Below are 16619 nucleotides of genomic sequence, written 5' to 3' on the forward strand. Positions count from 1 at the left end.
TTTTTTGTGTTTTTTTTTGTTTTTTTTTTTATTATACTTTAGATTTTAGGGTACATGTGCACAATGTGCAGGTTTGTTACATATGTATCCATGTGCCATGTTGATTTCCTGCACCCATTAACTCGTCATTTAGCATTAGGTATATCTCCTAATGCTGTCCCTCCCCCCTCCCCCAACCCCACAACAGTCCTCAGAGTGTGATGTTCCCCTTCCTGTGTCCATGAGTTCTCATTGTTCAATTCCCACCTGTGAGTGAGAACATGCGGTGTTTGGTTTTTTGTCCTTGCGATAGTTTACTGAGAATGATGTTTTCCAGTTTCATCCATGTCCCTACAAAGGACGTGAACTCATCATTTTTTATGGCTGCATAGTATTCCATGGTGTATATGTGCCACATTTTCTTAATCCAGTCTATCGTTGTTGGACATTTGGGTTGGTTCCAACTCTTTGCTATTGTGAATAGTGCCGCAATAAACATACGTGTGCATGTGTCTTTATAGCAGCATGATTTATAGTCCTTTGGGTATATACCCAGTAATGGGATGGCTGGGTCAAATGGTATTTCTAGTTCTAGATCCCTGAGGAATTGCCACACTGACTTCCACAATGGCTGAACTAGTTTACAGTCCCACCAACAGTGTAAAAGTGTTCCTATTTCTCCACATCCTCTTCAGCACCTGTTGTTTCCTGATTTTGTAATGATGGCCATTCTAACTGGTGTGAGATGGTATCTCACTGTGGTTTTGATTTGCATTTCTCTGATGGCCAGTGATGATGAGCATTTCTTCATGTGTTTTTTGGCTGCATAAATGTCTTCTTTTGAGAAGTGTCTGTTCATGTCCTTTGCCCACTTTTTGATGGGGTTGTTTGGTTTTTTCTTGTAAATTTGTTTGAGTTCATTGTAGATTCTGGATATTAGCCCTTTGTCAGATGAGTAGGTTGCAAAAATTTTCTCCCATTCTGAGCTATCATGTTGAGGACAGGATAAAAGCAAGGAGTGGCCTCTGGGGTGAATGAATGGTCCTCTGCAGACTCCTGGCCTCTGACCCAATAGGCTAGTCATAATATTTAGGGGAAAGCAAAGCCTTTAAAGAAGCAAATCCTTAAAACACTCAAGGTTGTAAAAAAAAAAAAAAAAAAAAAAAAAAAAAAAAAAAAAAAAAAAAAAACAGATAAAAGAATGGTTGAAAAGCATTGAAGCAGTGTAGAAAAAAGATACGCAATATCCGTTGACCTTCAAGAGTCTGAGGGGCTCAGACCTTTCACGATGTCGGCTGTGTGGTTGCCCATGTGGAGAGGGCTCAGGATGTGGGCCAGGCTGGACAACCACTCCAGACAGATGCAGGACACAGCTTTAGGGTCACTATGCTCTGCGGTGAGGGAAGGACATCTATCTGAAGCAAAAGCGCTTCCCTACCTTACACATGCTCTTCCTCTTTAACTGTTACCTGTAGTTTCTTCTCAATGGAAACCCCTTTCTTAGAGGTCTTCCCAGAAAGGCCAATCCTATCTCCCTCCACCTTCAATATTTCAGAGGCGGATGCCTGGAGGTAGGAGAAAAGGAGAAGCTGCCCATTTAAAATTCCTTTCACTGTTGCATTGCAATAGGCCATGGAAAAGAAAAAAACAACTTTCAGTTTAGGTATCCTAGATCCATCTTCTTGGGGTTGACTTTACATTCTATCACTGAAGTGGTAAAAGTCCTAGCTGCTAAGTTGCTCATCCTTTAGCAACTTCTAGCAATAAGATCAGTGTCCCCAGTAGAGGTCTTCCCCGCCACCTGTCAGGTATCCCAACCATGAGCCCTCGCTCACCAGCCTTGTGAAGCTGAATGCAGATACTGAAACACAGCCAAACTGATTCTCAAAGTAGAAATTCATGTGTCCAGGTGCCCCTTGAAACTGGAAGCCCGTGAGAGGGAGATTCAAGGACATCAGATTCTGGAATCGAGGGCTGTGGCCTCGCTGTGACTGAGGGCGAGATACGTGCTGGGCTTGGGGGTCACCCTCTAGGCAGAAGTGGTATCACCTTCGCCTGAATCGCATGGAGGCAGCTACTAGGTCTATTTTTCAACTCCCCTCTTTGGTGCAACTAAAAATGGCTATAGAGGAACAAAGGTGACATTTTTTGTTTGATAGCACCAGAGACGAAAAAAATGTTAGGGGCAACCTGCCCTTCTCCGCCTTCTCAGATTCTACCATGCACTTTTTATGGAATGTCCGTGAACTTTGGGGCTTGGCCTTGGCCTTGCCATGTCTCATGCAGCCCCTCCCATTTCTCATTGCCCTGGCATGTCACACTGAATGCTGCCAGGACAGAGTCGGGCCAAAGTGTCCGTGTGACCTTGAAAAGAGCTCCTCCACGTGTGGTCCTAGGGGATTGGAGTTTGCAAAATGCCACTTCCAGTGTTGCTTTTTTCTCATTCCGTATCTGGTGTTTATATTGCTCTTTACATCTTTCAGAACCATTTCATATCCATTTCCTGATTTGAATTTCATGACAACCCCATGAGGTATCATTATCTCCATCTTACAGCAAAGACGGTGAGGCGCTAGAGAGTGATTCCCCACAAGGTCAAACGCCTACTTACAGACTGAGGCAGCACAGGGGCTTGGCGTCCTGGGCAGGTCCGGCTGGTGCCTCTTCTGCCACCCCAAGCCTGCCCATCCTTCACTGAGCAAGTCAGTCATTCCTCTGCCTCTGCAAAGCCATCATCCTCGGCCACCGCGGGCCCCAGTACCACCTCCTCCGTTGGATTCTGAATCCACTGTCTGCCTCTCTCACTTGCCTAGTTATTCCATCATTCTCTTGTTTACTTAACTTTTCAGGTGCGCACATATATTCCTCACAAGACAATTGTAAACAAGGTGTCTGGCATAAGCTTTATTATACCTGCTCTCTTTTTCCCCTCATCCACCCCCACAACCCAATAAAACCCAATTAAGAGTGTAGGAGACATTTAACAAATACCGGCTGCCGAATGCATGAATGAATGACTTTTTTAATCAAATGTAAATTAAACTGATGTCTCACCCAAAGCAGAACTTCTTCTTGCATTAATCTTTGTAGGGCTTTTTCTACTGGCAACAGGGGACCAGTGAGGTGGCTGGTCCTTTTGTTGTTGGTTCACGGAGGAAGATCGCAGGGAGGAAAGTTGAAAAGCCTCTGTCCTGGTGAATTGCCTGGAAAGTGAAAATCTGAGATTCAGATTTCAAAAAAGAGTAACTCTTTGGTGTGGTAAGGATAAGGGTAGGTGATGGGGTTGTAATGACAGCACTGATGTTTGGGAGACTTGGGGATTACAGAAAGTCATGGAGCACAGAGATCAAGGACCAGGCTTCAGAATCAGACATCCTTGGGAACCCAGCCCTGCTACCTATAGATTGAGTGGAGGACTTTGGCAAATGGCCTGACCTCTTGTCCACAGCTCCCTGACCTGTGAAGTGGAGATAATGATATTCTCTATACCATAGGGCTGTTATGAGGATGAAATGTGTGAGCAAAGTATCTAGCACTTGCCTACCATTTAGAATGGGCTCAAGGCATGGTAGTTCTTGTTCCTACCACCACAGACTCCCTAGGCTGGCTTGGCCCAGGCTTCCTCTCCTGTCTTGGTTCTTCTTTGTGCCCTAAGGAAAGAAGATGGTTTATATCCATCAACCCACAGAGACCCCAGCCCGGGCTCATTGGCCAGAGGGTGCTGGTTTCACACAAAGAACAAGGGGTGGGGGGTTAACAGATGCTGGAACTCAACCCAAAGAAGCCCATCCCTTCACTCTGAGGGGCTGAAATTCCAGCCTGCCAGTGACCTCCAGAACCTTGGGTTTTTTTTAAAGGAATCCTCCAGACAGATCAGACATACTAGTGCCTATCTTCCTTCTGGCCCAGAATTGATGAGCCCTCACCATTTCATCTTTTCTTTGGTTAGCACAAGGATGAACTCTCCTTTTTGCCTCATTCTCCCATTGGCATAATGACTTACCCTACCTTCATTTAAATATCTGAATTCAGAAACTTTAATTAGGGACTTCCCATGACTTGATGGAGGTGTCATGGTTAGACCTGTTATTACCACCCCAAATGGGACAATTGAACATCCACTGCTTTATGAACCCTTCATCACAATTAATGCTCTCTCCAAAACTTCTCATTTATTGGGTTCTCTGGTATAATCATTCCTAATATGTGTTTCAAGACCTTGTACAAGTACAAATAATTTAAACTAATTAGCTTATTATAAAAAAGGAATGAAAACAAATGGCACATGAATGAATTGTGAGGTTTCATATGGAATTAATATCTCCGTAATACCCACAAATTTGGTAAATTCATTATGCATCTATAATCAAACCTGATAAATCCCCTAGATAATTCAGAAGTAATTATGCATGAACTGCTGCCAGTTATTTTAAAGTGCTACCAAAATAAGAGATTTATTCCCAAGATCCAGTTAGGCTCCAGGATAACTAATACTAACCTGACATCTCCTGTCAAAATCAGCCATGAGAAATTACACTGACTCTGCCCCCCTGGATGCTGGCCATTGACATCTGGAAAGAGCATGCATGGTTCTCAAAAATAGTCCCTGTTTGAGACATGGAGTGGAGTTTATCACTGGAATTTGTGAGATTTGGGGAAGATGGAGAGGGATTCCCAGTTGGAATAATTATCAAGATTCAATGAAACACACAAACTGTGCACCATCTCACCAATTCCCAAAAGACTTTCTTAGTCTAGCTGAGAAATCCTATAGCAAGGAACCCTTTTCTCATTTCGACATGGATTGCAGTTCTTTTCTGATATGGTTTGGCTGTGTCCCCACCCACATATCATCTTGAATTGTACTCCCATAATTCCTACGTGTTGTGGGAGGGACCCAGTGGGAGATAATTCGAATCATGGGGGTGGTTTTCCCCATACTGTTCTCATGGTAGTGAGTGCGTCTCATGAGATCTGATGGTTTTATCAGGAGTTTTCACTTTTGCATCTTCCTCATTCTTCTCTTACCTCTGCCATGTAAGAAGTGCCTTTTACCTCCTGCCATGATTCTGAGACCTTCCCAGCCACGTGGAACTGTAAGTCCAATTAAACCACTTTTTCTTCCCAGTCTTGGGTATGTCTTTATCAGCAGCATGAAAACAGACTAATACAGTAAATTGGTACCAGTAGAGTTGCTAAAAAGATACCCAAAGATGTGGAAGTAACTTTGGAACTTGGCAACAGGGAGAGGTTGGAGGGCTCAGAGGAAGACAGGAAAATGTGGGAAAGTTTGGAACTTCCTAGAGACTTGTTGAATGGCTTTGACCAGAAACCTGATAGTGACATGGACAATAAGGTCCAGGCTGAGGTTGTCTCAGATGGAGATAAGGAACTTGTTTGGAACTGGAGCAAAGGAGATTATTGCTATGTTTTAGCAAAGAGACTGGCAGCATTTTGCCCCTGCCCTAGAGATTTGTGGAACTTTGAACTTGACATAGATGATATAGGATATCTAGTGGAAGAAATTTCTAAGGAGCAAAGCATTCTAGATGTGACTTGGGTGCCGTTAAAGGCATTCAGTTTTATAAGGGAAGCCAAGCATAAAAGTTCAGAAAATATGCAGCCTGACAATGTAATAGAAAAGAAAAGCCCATTTTCTGAGGAAAAATACAAGCTGGCTGCAGAAATTTGCATAAGTAATGAGGAGTCGAATGTTAATCCCCAAGATGATGGGGGAAAATTCTCTAGGGCACGTCAGAGGTCTTCACGGTAGCCCTTCCTATCACAGGCCCGTAGGCCTAGGAGAAAATGGTTTCATGGGACGGGCCCAGGGTCCCCACAGTGTGTGCAGCCTAGGGACTTGGTGCCCTGCATTCCAGCTGCTCCAGCCATGGCTAAAAGGGGCTGGTGTAGAGCTCAGGCCATGGCTTCATGGGGTGCAAGCCCTAAGCCTTGGCAGCTTCTGTGTGGTGTTGAGCCTCAGAGTGCACATAAGTCAAGAATTGGGGTTTGGGAACCTCCACCTAGATTTCAGAAGATGTATGGAAACTCCTGGATGCCCAGGAAGAAGTTTGCTGCAGGGGTGGGACCCTCTTGGAGAACCTCTGCTAAAGCAGTGCAGAAGGGAAATGTGGGGTCAGAGCCCTCACACAGAGTCCTACTAGGGCACTGCCTAGTGGAGCTGTGAGAAGAGGGCCATCGTCCTCCAGATCCCAGAATGGTAGATCCACCAACAGCTTGCACCGTTCACCTGGAAAAGCCACAGACACTCAATGCCAGCCTGTGAAAGAAGCTGGGAGGGAGGCTGTACCCTGCAAAGCCACAAGGATAGAGCGACCCAAGACCATGGGAACCCATCTCTTGCATCAGCATGACCTGGATATGAGACCTGGAGTCAAAGGAGATCATTTTGCAGCTTTAAAATTTGCCCCACTGGATTTCAGACTTGCATGGGCCCTGTAACCCCTTTGTTTTGGTCAATTTCTCCCATTTGGAACGGCTGTATTTACCCAATACCTGTACCGTCATTGTATCTAGGGAGTAACTAGCTTGCTTTTGATTTTACAGGCTCATAGGTAGAAGGGATTTGCCTTGTCTCAGATGAGAGTTTGGACTGTGGACTTTTGGGTTAATGGTGAAATGAGTTAAGAATTTGGGGGACTGAGGGGAAGGCATGATTGATTTTGAAATATGAGAACATTAGATTTGGAGGGGCCAGGGGCAGAATGATATGGTTTGGCTGTGTCCCCACCCAAATCCCATCTTGAATTATACTCCAATAATTCCCACGTGTTGTGGGAGGGACCCAATAGGAGATCATTTTAATCATGAGGGCGGTTTCCCCCTTACTGTTCTAGGGGTAGTGAATACGTCTCACAAGATCTGATGGCTTTATCAGGGGTTTTCACTTTTGCATCTTCCTCATTTTTCTCTTGCCATCACCGTTTAAGAAGTGCCTTTCACCTCCCTCCATGATTCTGAGGCCTCCTCATCCATGTGGAACTGTAAGTCCAATTAAACCTGTTTTTCTTCCCAGTCTCGGGTATGTCTTTATAAGCAGTGTGAAAACTGACTAATACATTTTCCAACATGACACACCTGAAATTGTAGGACTCTGATTTTAGCCACTCATTCAACCAGGCAAAATGAATTTTCTACCCTTTGGGCTACCATATTTATTTCTAGCTTTCTTAAAACATAGCTCATTATTTATTTTTAGGTATAGCTCCTATTTGATCATGTGCTTCTTGAAGATTATGACAGTACTATTTATTACATGCACTCATTACATACATGTATTTGTTCAACAAATATTAAATATCTGTGCACTAGGCATTGATACATCAGTCAATAAAACAAATAGCTAAGACTTAATGGGGCTGACATTCTAGTGGAGGAGACATGAAATGAACAAATAAAGATGAATCATGTCAGATGGAGATAAGTACTCTACAGACAGGCAAAACAGGGAGAGGGATATAAAGTACTCCTACAGGGGTGGGGTGCACATTTTAAATAAGATGGTCAGTCCCCAAGAAGGTGGCCACCGAGCAATGTCTTGAAGCAGGGGAGGGACCAAGGACAGGACATCCCAGGCAGAGAGAACTGCATAAGTGCAAAGACCCTGAGGCAGGAGCATGCCTGGTGAGTTTCAGGAACAGCAAAGAGGCCAGGGCAAGTGCACTCATCCATTCTCTCATTGCTATAAAGAACTATGTGAGACGGGGTAAAAAGGAAAGAAGTTTAATTGACTCACGGTTCTGTAGGCAGGCACAGCTGGGGAGGCCTCAGAAAACTTACAATCATGGTGGAAGGAGGAGGGAAAGTAGGCCCACATTAGATGGCCGGAGCAGGAGGAAGAGAGTGAAGGAGGAGGTGATACGCACTTTCAAGCAACCAAATCTCGTGAGAACTCACCATCACAAGAACAGCAAGGGGGAATCCACCCCTATGATCCAATCATCTCCCACCAGGCCCCTCCTCCAACACTGGGGATTGCAATGCAACATGAGATTTGGGTGGGGACACAAATCCAAACTGTAAAAGCAAGCAAAAGGAAGAGTGCAGATTAAGTCAAAGTGTGACTACGAGGCCAGACCCCGGAGGGCACCATGGGTCACGGAGAGGGTGTTGGCTTTCATTCTCAGTGAGGTGGGATGCTCTGCACCGTTCTGAACAAAGGAATGGCTCCCTCTGGCTTAGGTTTTTAAAAGCACTACTCAGACTGCTCTGTTGAAACTAGACAGCAGAAGACAAGGATGGAAGCTGCGAGACCAATTAGGAGGCTCTGGCCGCCATCCGGGCACAGGGTCCAGGTGACTTGGCCCAGGGGGTAGCCTTGGAGGGGCAAGAAGACCAGATTCCAAATTTACTTTGAAAGAAGAACCAAAGGGATTTGCTGACAGATTTGATCTTCTCTGTAAACTTTTGGGCTCCCAGCAGAGTACCTTACACTAAAAGGTGCCTGATAAACATTTGCTGAATGAAAGGAGTAAACATATGCATAAATGAAGTATTCAAATAACTTGGATCCTGGTGAGAGGGGTGGGGTTGAATTTGATTAGAGGGAAAGGGGTATACCTCATATATCTCAGTCTCCCTCCTGGGGCTGGGTTTCCTCACCTAGCAGAAACTCATTAAATATTTGTTGGATGCGTGAATAGACAAGTTAATTAAAATGGGTGTGCAAGGCTTGGGAGCTTATTCTGACTTCCAGCTAGAAACCCCAGCAGACAAGCACTGGGGCTTGGAGATTTTTCTTTCTGTAGCTCCTGGCAGAGCAGCAGGGGTGAGCCTGGGCTCCCTAAATATTGTGAAATGCTGTCCATGCTCAGATCGCCATCAGACCTGCCTAGACAAGTGCCTAAATGAAAAGTGCCAAGCCTCCTGTTTTTCAGTGGTTGGAAGATGAGTAATACTTTCTAAATGCTTAAGTGTCATCATCATTACTAAATTGCTGTAGGAATAAAAATTCAGTTTATGCCATTGAGGATCATTAAAGTCTCTTCTGAATCTGATGCCAAAATTGAAATAATTGGCTCATCGGTAGTGCAACATGGGATATGACCACATCAGCTTGTGGGGAAAAACGTTGTCTCAACATGAAGAAAAGAACAGGAGTTTGGGTAGGTAGATTGGTTTTGTTGGCAAAGAATTGCTACATTGCAATTACAATTGACAGCATAGATCATGATTAAAAATACTTGGGGTGGCCAGGTGCAGTGGCTCACGCCTGTAATCCCAGCACTTTGGGAGCCCAAGGCGGGTGAATCACTCGAGGTCAGGAGTTCGAGACCAGTCTGGTCAACATGGTGAAACACCATCTCTACTAAAAATACAAAAGTTAGCTGGGTGTGGTGGTGCATGCCTGTAATCCCAGCTACTCAGGAGGCTGAGGCAGGAGAATCACCTGAACCCAGGAGTTGAAGGTTACAGTGAGCCGAGGTCATGCCACTGCACTCCAGCCTGAGCAACAGAACGAGATTCTGTCTCAAAAAAAAAAAAAAAAAAAAAAAAACTTAGGGCACAAATTTAGAGTTGCAGAAAAATAAATGGATTTTGCAATTAGACAAGAGTTCTAAATCAATTGGATTTTCCAAGGCATGGTTAAATTCTGTTTCAAGAGGTCAACTGCAGATCAGAAATACTGATACCTAGTGCAGGGAAGGCACTAAACCAGAACAAAATAAATAACGATAATAATAGATTGAGCTACCATCTAAGAACAGAGATGTGTTTTAAGTGAACATCATTATTCATAGATGCTGGAGCACAAACCAAGACCGATTCAGTGCTGACTCAAAGGTACAAGGGGGACCCACTGGGCGATAATATCGCGAACCTGCAGATGCTAATGCTGACCTGTTTGGGGGGTGGGGTGGGTTAATTAGCTGCCGGTTGTAAAGCATTATTGCCTTGCTGAGTATTATTATTTTAATAAAAGAGGCTCATGAAAACATCTCTGGTGGTAACTCATGAAGAATCATTTTGAGGACAAGAGTACTCGTACATCATTCCAAGTGCCGCCTATGTATTTGAGTATCAACAAAAAATTTACTGTTTAAACATAAATCTCTGGGAGAAGTTGAAGTTAATTAAAAAGGTTTAACAGCATATGCATTAGTATTAGCCCTGGCCCTCTTTAGCATGGAAGGAAGGAAAGGAAATAAAACAAGGTGTGTGAGGAAGCAGTAATGTAGGCATTTAATTAAATGTGGTCCAAAGCATAGGTGAAGACACCACTTTATCTGCCATTCAGTGCAGTGAGGGAGAATGGGAGGCAGGGAAATGTTCCCTGAAGAGCTGTGTGTGTTTTTAATTAACAAAGGCTTTGAGAGTCCTTCTTACCTTTTCTTCTTCAGAAACCTAGAATTTCACCTTGTGCCATGATGCTTCCATTTAGATGTGGAAGGCCTCTGGTGGAACACTGTAGCCCAGTTCAAGTGCATATTCTGATTTATGCCCAGCTATTACTCATGAATTCTTTCATTCATGCCACAAATATTTCTAGAGCTCTCAGTCTGCATAATGCAGGGTACCCTGTAGCCTGAGAGGCTGCGGAGATGGTCTGGTCTCTGCCCTCAAATGGCTCACAGTGGAGGGAGAAAGCCTGGCATACCAGCAGCACCGTGTGGTAAATGCTCTGGGAGAGAAGTATTCAGGATTTGAGGACCACACATGAAGATGCTAGAGGTCCACATAAAAACTGAATACTGCAATTGGCCCATGACCACAACCACAGGGAACTCAAGTTGAGAATATTTCATTGGCTTTTGAATTGTTACGACGTCAGTCTGCATCCCTTCACTTTCTTGTCCCACTCTATCTTCCTCCAGCTTTTTCCTTCATAACACCCAGCCTGCACCCCTCCTGCAAGATCTTCAGAATATGCTGTGTTCGCTTCACCTCTGCTCATTTATCCACTCTCCCATTGACTGAAATGCTCCTCCCCCTTCAATCCCAGCCCCTCCCTCAAGGTTCATCCCAAGTCCTCACCTCTTCCAGGGCATAGATCTTAGCTCTCCTGGGCTGTAATGGTGCCTTATAGGACTTGGCACATTCGCTGTTTGTCAGGAGGGCTGGTCAAAGGCACCAGGCTCAAGCTATTTGTGACCAGCACCACACATTTTAGCACTTAAAATATTTGCTAGCTTTATACATCTATAGATTATTATTTGTTCCATAGATGTTCTTTGACCCTCCAACTTAAAAACTTTAACTCTTTGAGGCATTTAATACGAAATGGATAAATTCATCCAGCATATGGTTTTCCCCAGACCCACTTCAGTTTCAGCAATTTGCCCCAATATTTCCATCCACTGAACCATCTCTTTATTCGTCTCACCTCATCTGCAGGTTTTCTGGACATGACTCCATCTTCCTCTAGGATTTTAGTACCAGTCTCTCAGCCCCCACCCCCAACCCATGTCTTCACCAACTTCATCCTTGGTGACTTCAGTCCCTCCCAAGCCTCTGACTTCCTCAGGTCCCAGCAGTCTTCCCCCAAGTGACCTGCATCTACCCCATTTGCATCTTGAAATGCACGACTCAAAACTACTGAACATTCAGCTCCAATTGTCAAAGTTCTTCTCTGTCTCACTCATTTTCTCACTCCCTCTTGACCTACTTTTTGGCCTTCCCTTAGTCTTCAGTCTTTTCATCCTTTCCTATTTTCCCACTTCCCTTGGTGGCTCCAGTCCATCTGAACCCTATAAGCCTCACGTTTTACCTCTACTATCAGTAGCACTCAGCTTTTCGTCCTTCTGCCTACTTGATTTTCCAGTCACCAGTTCTCATAGCCCACTATTCACTGGATCTACTTCAATCTACCATGCTAGTCCCATAAATCAAGAGTTATTTTAGCCCCTTTTCAATGACATCCTTCCCCACACTTTCAGCCATTACTCCTATGAGGCTGATGCCACTTCCTTATATCTAGTTCTGAACCATGGCCTGGACTGTAGGCACATAGCTCCAGCTAGACTGAGCATCTGCACATGGTTTCCTACAAGGTCCCTAACTTGGTGCAAACAGAGCCTCTTGCTGGTCTCAGAAGAGGGGAAAGTGAGAACTAACCACCAACCCCAGTGAGACCAGTGCAGGAAGTATTTTGAAGTTGAGACTAGAAGGCAGGAAAGCATCTGTCAAAAATCTATTACTTGATCTACTACTTGATGCATCTAGCACGTAGCTTACCTTCCTGCAAAAACTCTTGCCTTTTCTCTGTGTTCTCAAGCTAGAGTTGACATCATGATCTTCTCAATTCTCTCTCCCTAAATGCTCAGGGTGAGCTTTGCTCTCCCTCCCCTCATTCTCTTCATCTTTTTGGTCACCAGTTCCTAATAACTCTTTTCTATTTCCTCCATTTCTACTGTCACCAGCTTTGTTAAAATCCTCATGTAATCTCACTGAGATTACTGCTGCCTCCAAACTCCTCTCCCTATCTCCAATTCATCTTCAGTACAATCCTACTCATTGTGTTGCCACATTGATCTTCCTAAACCACAGTTATGCCTTGCTCCAAAATCCCTACTAATGCACTTTTGTCCAAGGATCAAGTCTATATCATCAGTGTAGCGATAAAGATTTGCCATGATATCGCCTCAGCCTACATCTTCAGTCCTATTTCCCACTACTCACTTTTCCCTGAACCATGACCTCCTCTTTTCCACTTCAGTACTCATGTTTTTTCCCTCTGTCTGAAATAGCTTCCATCTGTATGTATTAAAATCCTCTTCAAAACCATCTCAAATTCCATCCTTCCTGTAAATTTTGGCCCAATCTCTTCAACTATTGATGAGCACCCCTCTGTGTTTCTCTAACATTTTCTTTATTTGTAATTCATTAGTTTAATAAATATTAATTTACTGAGCATCTGCTATGTACCAAGAACTTTAATATGCATTATCTTCTTTAATTCCCATGTTAACCCTATGAAATAGATACCATTAATATTCTTGTTATAGAAATAGGAAAATTGAAGCTATGCTTGTTAACATTTTCTGCCCAATATTACAGAATTAGTAAGTGGCAGAGTCAGTTTTCCAGTCTGATTCCAGTGATCATGACATCTACCTAGAATTGTGTCTCCTTTATTACAATATGCCTTGCATTAGATGGATGGATGGATGGATGGATGGATGGGAGGGAAGAAGGGAGGCCAAAGTGCCTTTTTTTTACCCTTTTACTTTGTAGGATCCTTGCATTCTGGAACCATGCTTGGTTCACCTTTGAATTTCTCACTTCAAGCCTGACACAGAGGAGATGCTTGATAAATGTTTACTTTGTTCAACTGGATGTACAGTTCAGAATTTTGCACATACGAAATCATAACCCTTGAAGGGACATAAAGACATTCTTTCATCCATCCCCCTGCTTCCAGAAGACTGTTCCTATTTGACTCTGGTTCTAGCCTACCCCTTTTGTGTCATTCCTCCTACAACTCCAATCTGCCATAACCACTTTCCTTTCCTGTAAGATGCTCTTGACCTTTCTGGGGCTTCTTCTTTGCTCCTTGGCCTACTTCTAAGAGGTTCTCTTGGAGATGGTGGTCACCCAAGAAAATCAAACATGTATTTCCTAGAGTAAGAGTTTGCTTGGAAAAGGCAGAGGAAAGCGGCTGGGGAATGGAAAGTGCAGGGCAGAGTTAACATTTCTGGTGAGCCTAGCTTGGGCTAGGCCACATTGTAATGTGCTTTCACAGAGAGGCAATTTTCTTCCCCTCTTGTTCCCTGTAGGAGTCCTGGAGTAAATGCAATGTTATCTCCCAGGAAGGCATTGCCTAGTGTGGGCATAACCGCACTGTTTACAGGGAGACTTGGTGCAAACAGAGCCTCTTGCTGGTCTCAGAAGAGGGAAAAGTGAGAACTAACCACCAACCCCAGTGAGACCAGTGCAGGAAGGATTTTGAAGTTGGGACTAGAAGGCAGGAAGTCATCTGTCAAAAATCTATTACTTGATGCACTAACAAGATTGTTGGAGCTCCTTCCCCTCCCATGGGTTATGGGGATCCACCCTTTCCAAAGGGGCCTCTGGCTCTCTGTGAACAGCCCAGCAGTGGCCCACTGGGTTCTGGGCTCCATCTGCAGCATCCAAGGTCATCGGTACATTTCTGAGCATTTCAGAAGGAAGCTCCTCCCCACTAGACACCTACTTTTCATATAATGGAGAAAGGATCCTTCCCTAACTGCCACTTGAAGTTGCAGAATTGACACATTCCTGACCTGAGAAAGAGTGGAAGTTGAGGATGTGCACATGTAAGCAAGGGGACTGTGATGGGAACCTCAGTGAGTATTACGTGATTTTAGATGGAATTGGATTTAGTCTGAGTTCTCACATATGCTATAAATTCATATATAATGGTGTATTTACATAGCATTTATTATGCTGTGTAAATATGCTGGAGCCTCTCGGTACAAAGAGAGAGGGGGAAAGGCTTGTGTTATGTAATAGGGGAATGGAGTCAGCTGCAAGGGTGCAGTGGGACATGATGCAGCCACTATCCCCATAAGAAGCCAGGAGGCTGGTGTCATAAATGTCTGCCACCTGTAAATGTATTGGTGAGACATATCCCACTGGCCAGAATGTTATTTGCTCACATTCTAGGTGGTAATAGCAATTTTCTCCCTTCCTGTTGTTACTAATGCCAAAGGTATCCTTTTACCTTAGGTATGGGTAGCCAGAGTCTGTAAAACTCCTCATGACACCCTGCACCCTGATCTGATGAGAGTGGCAAGTAGCTTTGTGACCACCAAGAGGCTCTTCAGAGATGAGGCCTGGAGTAGATACCCTGCTAAACCCAGAACCGTGACTGTAACAACCATCTGAGCAACAAGTGATGAGACTTGGGCCAAGAAAGTAGCAGAGGAAGTGGTGAGAGGTGGTTCGTTTATAATATATTTTGAGACAACAGGCTACATTCACAGATTGGATGTGGGTGTGAAAGGAAGAGAAGAGTCTAGGATCACTCACTCCAAGTTTCCTGGCCTGAGTAACTGGAAGGATAAAATTGCCACTGACAAGTTTATCATCTTCTTCAAAGATGAAGAAGACCGTGAGAGGGGCATGCCTGTGGGAGAAAACCAGGAGTTCATTTCGGAGCATGTGAAATTTGAGATGCCTGTTACACATGCAAGTGGAGGGGAGGACTAGGCAATTAGAGGGATGAGTCCAGAGTTTAGGGGGTGGTCTAGGCTGTGGATACAAAATTGAGAGACATCAGAGTAGAGTCGGTGTTTAAAGCCATAGATTGAGAGATCCAAGGACTCTGATATGAAGGTCAAGGAGAGAAGACGCCAGCAATAAGTCAGTGACGTAGGAGGGAAATGACTAGAATGGAGAACCCAGGAATTTTCTTTCATGCATGCCTCCATTCTGAGCGACCCCTCATACAGAGTTAGGCATAGTCTTCAACCCAAGGGTCCCATGGTTCATTCTGGATTCAGAAAGAACCCAAGTGAAATAGCAGCAAGTAATATGAGAGGGTGTCTCTTTAAGACCACACTGTAAGGTTCAGACTAAATGCTATGAGGTGTATTAATCTGACTGCTGGACCCTCTTCACCACACATTTCAGGTACAAGCAGCCCAGAAGGAAAAAGCTGACAATTCAGAGGCCAAATTCTTCTCTCAGATCTATGCCTGTAATGTATGCAGGGAACAGATTGGAATGCTTTTGATGTTGCTAATCTGAACTGACAGTCTGTTTGCTAGTTCCGGATGAGGACGCCTTTTAATTCTGTGTGTGCGCGTGTGCATGTGTGTGTGTGTGCACATGCGTGTCTGTGTGTGTGTTGTGTTCAGTTAGTCTTGACGGCCTCCTTTTCCAAACCAAAGTGGGTCCCCAGGAGCCCAACATACCCACTGCCCATGGCTGTTCCTCAGGGTGGGCCAGTCTCCACTCTACAAATGACAAGAGCTCTCGGGGACCACTCACCAGCTGAAGGGTGAGTGAGATAGACAGAAAATCAAAGAGCTTCTGTGCCTTATTTTTTTTAGTACAATGCAGGGTAAAATAAAACAGTACTGGCTTGGGAAGGTCGGAAATTAATTGTCTTCTCTGGGCACGTTCATTTCATATTCATTGTCACAGTACTGACCGTAATGAAGTTATTTAGTATTCATGCAGATGTCACATCAAGTTCCTCCATAGATGTTTTACTGTAATTTAGCATAAGTTAATGGATATCTATATTAAAGTGTTCCCAATTAAGCAAGTGGCCTTTCTATTCTACAAGCCAGATTGGATCGGATGGCCATGAAGTGTAAGCAAACTAAGCCTTCTCAGATCCCAGCCGCAGAGGTCAAACCTGAAATGAGTTTAGCTCCTTCTTGTGTCTATTTCACAAGAATGCTAGTGGCTCAAAAATAACTTTGTAATTGACTGCTCCAGACAGACGAGTTGGAAAGTGGGTGATTGATGGGCCCAATATATTTGAACAAAATCAACACCAGGGAGAATATTAATTGTACAAGTAGGGCCAGCTAGCAGAGCAGATGAAAGAATAGAGTCAGGATTAGCCGATCTCATCTCCAGCTTGCAGAGCCCTGAGACTTTCAGCAACTGTCCTGGGATGCAATTGGTGGTTGGTTAGCATCTGCCTTCTTAACTCTCCTGGATTAGAAGCTGCCACATTGGAAATG

General features: G+C 44.2%; 1 protein-coding gene across 5 annotated transcripts in view; it reads left to right on the forward strand.

The window, feature by feature from the left end:
- KIRREL3 (kirre like nephrin family adhesion molecule 3) overlaps positions 1 to 16619 on the forward strand; it is a 581266-nt gene that overhangs the window by 350590 nt on the left and 214057 nt on the right. The window lies entirely within an intron of this gene.

This window comes from Nomascus leucogenys, chromosome 15 (genome assembly GCF_006542625.1).
Source record: "Nomascus leucogenys isolate Asia chromosome 15, Asia_NLE_v1, whole genome shotgun sequence".
NCBI classification, from domain to species: Eukaryota; Metazoa; Chordata; class Mammalia; order Primates; family Hylobatidae; genus Nomascus; species Nomascus leucogenys.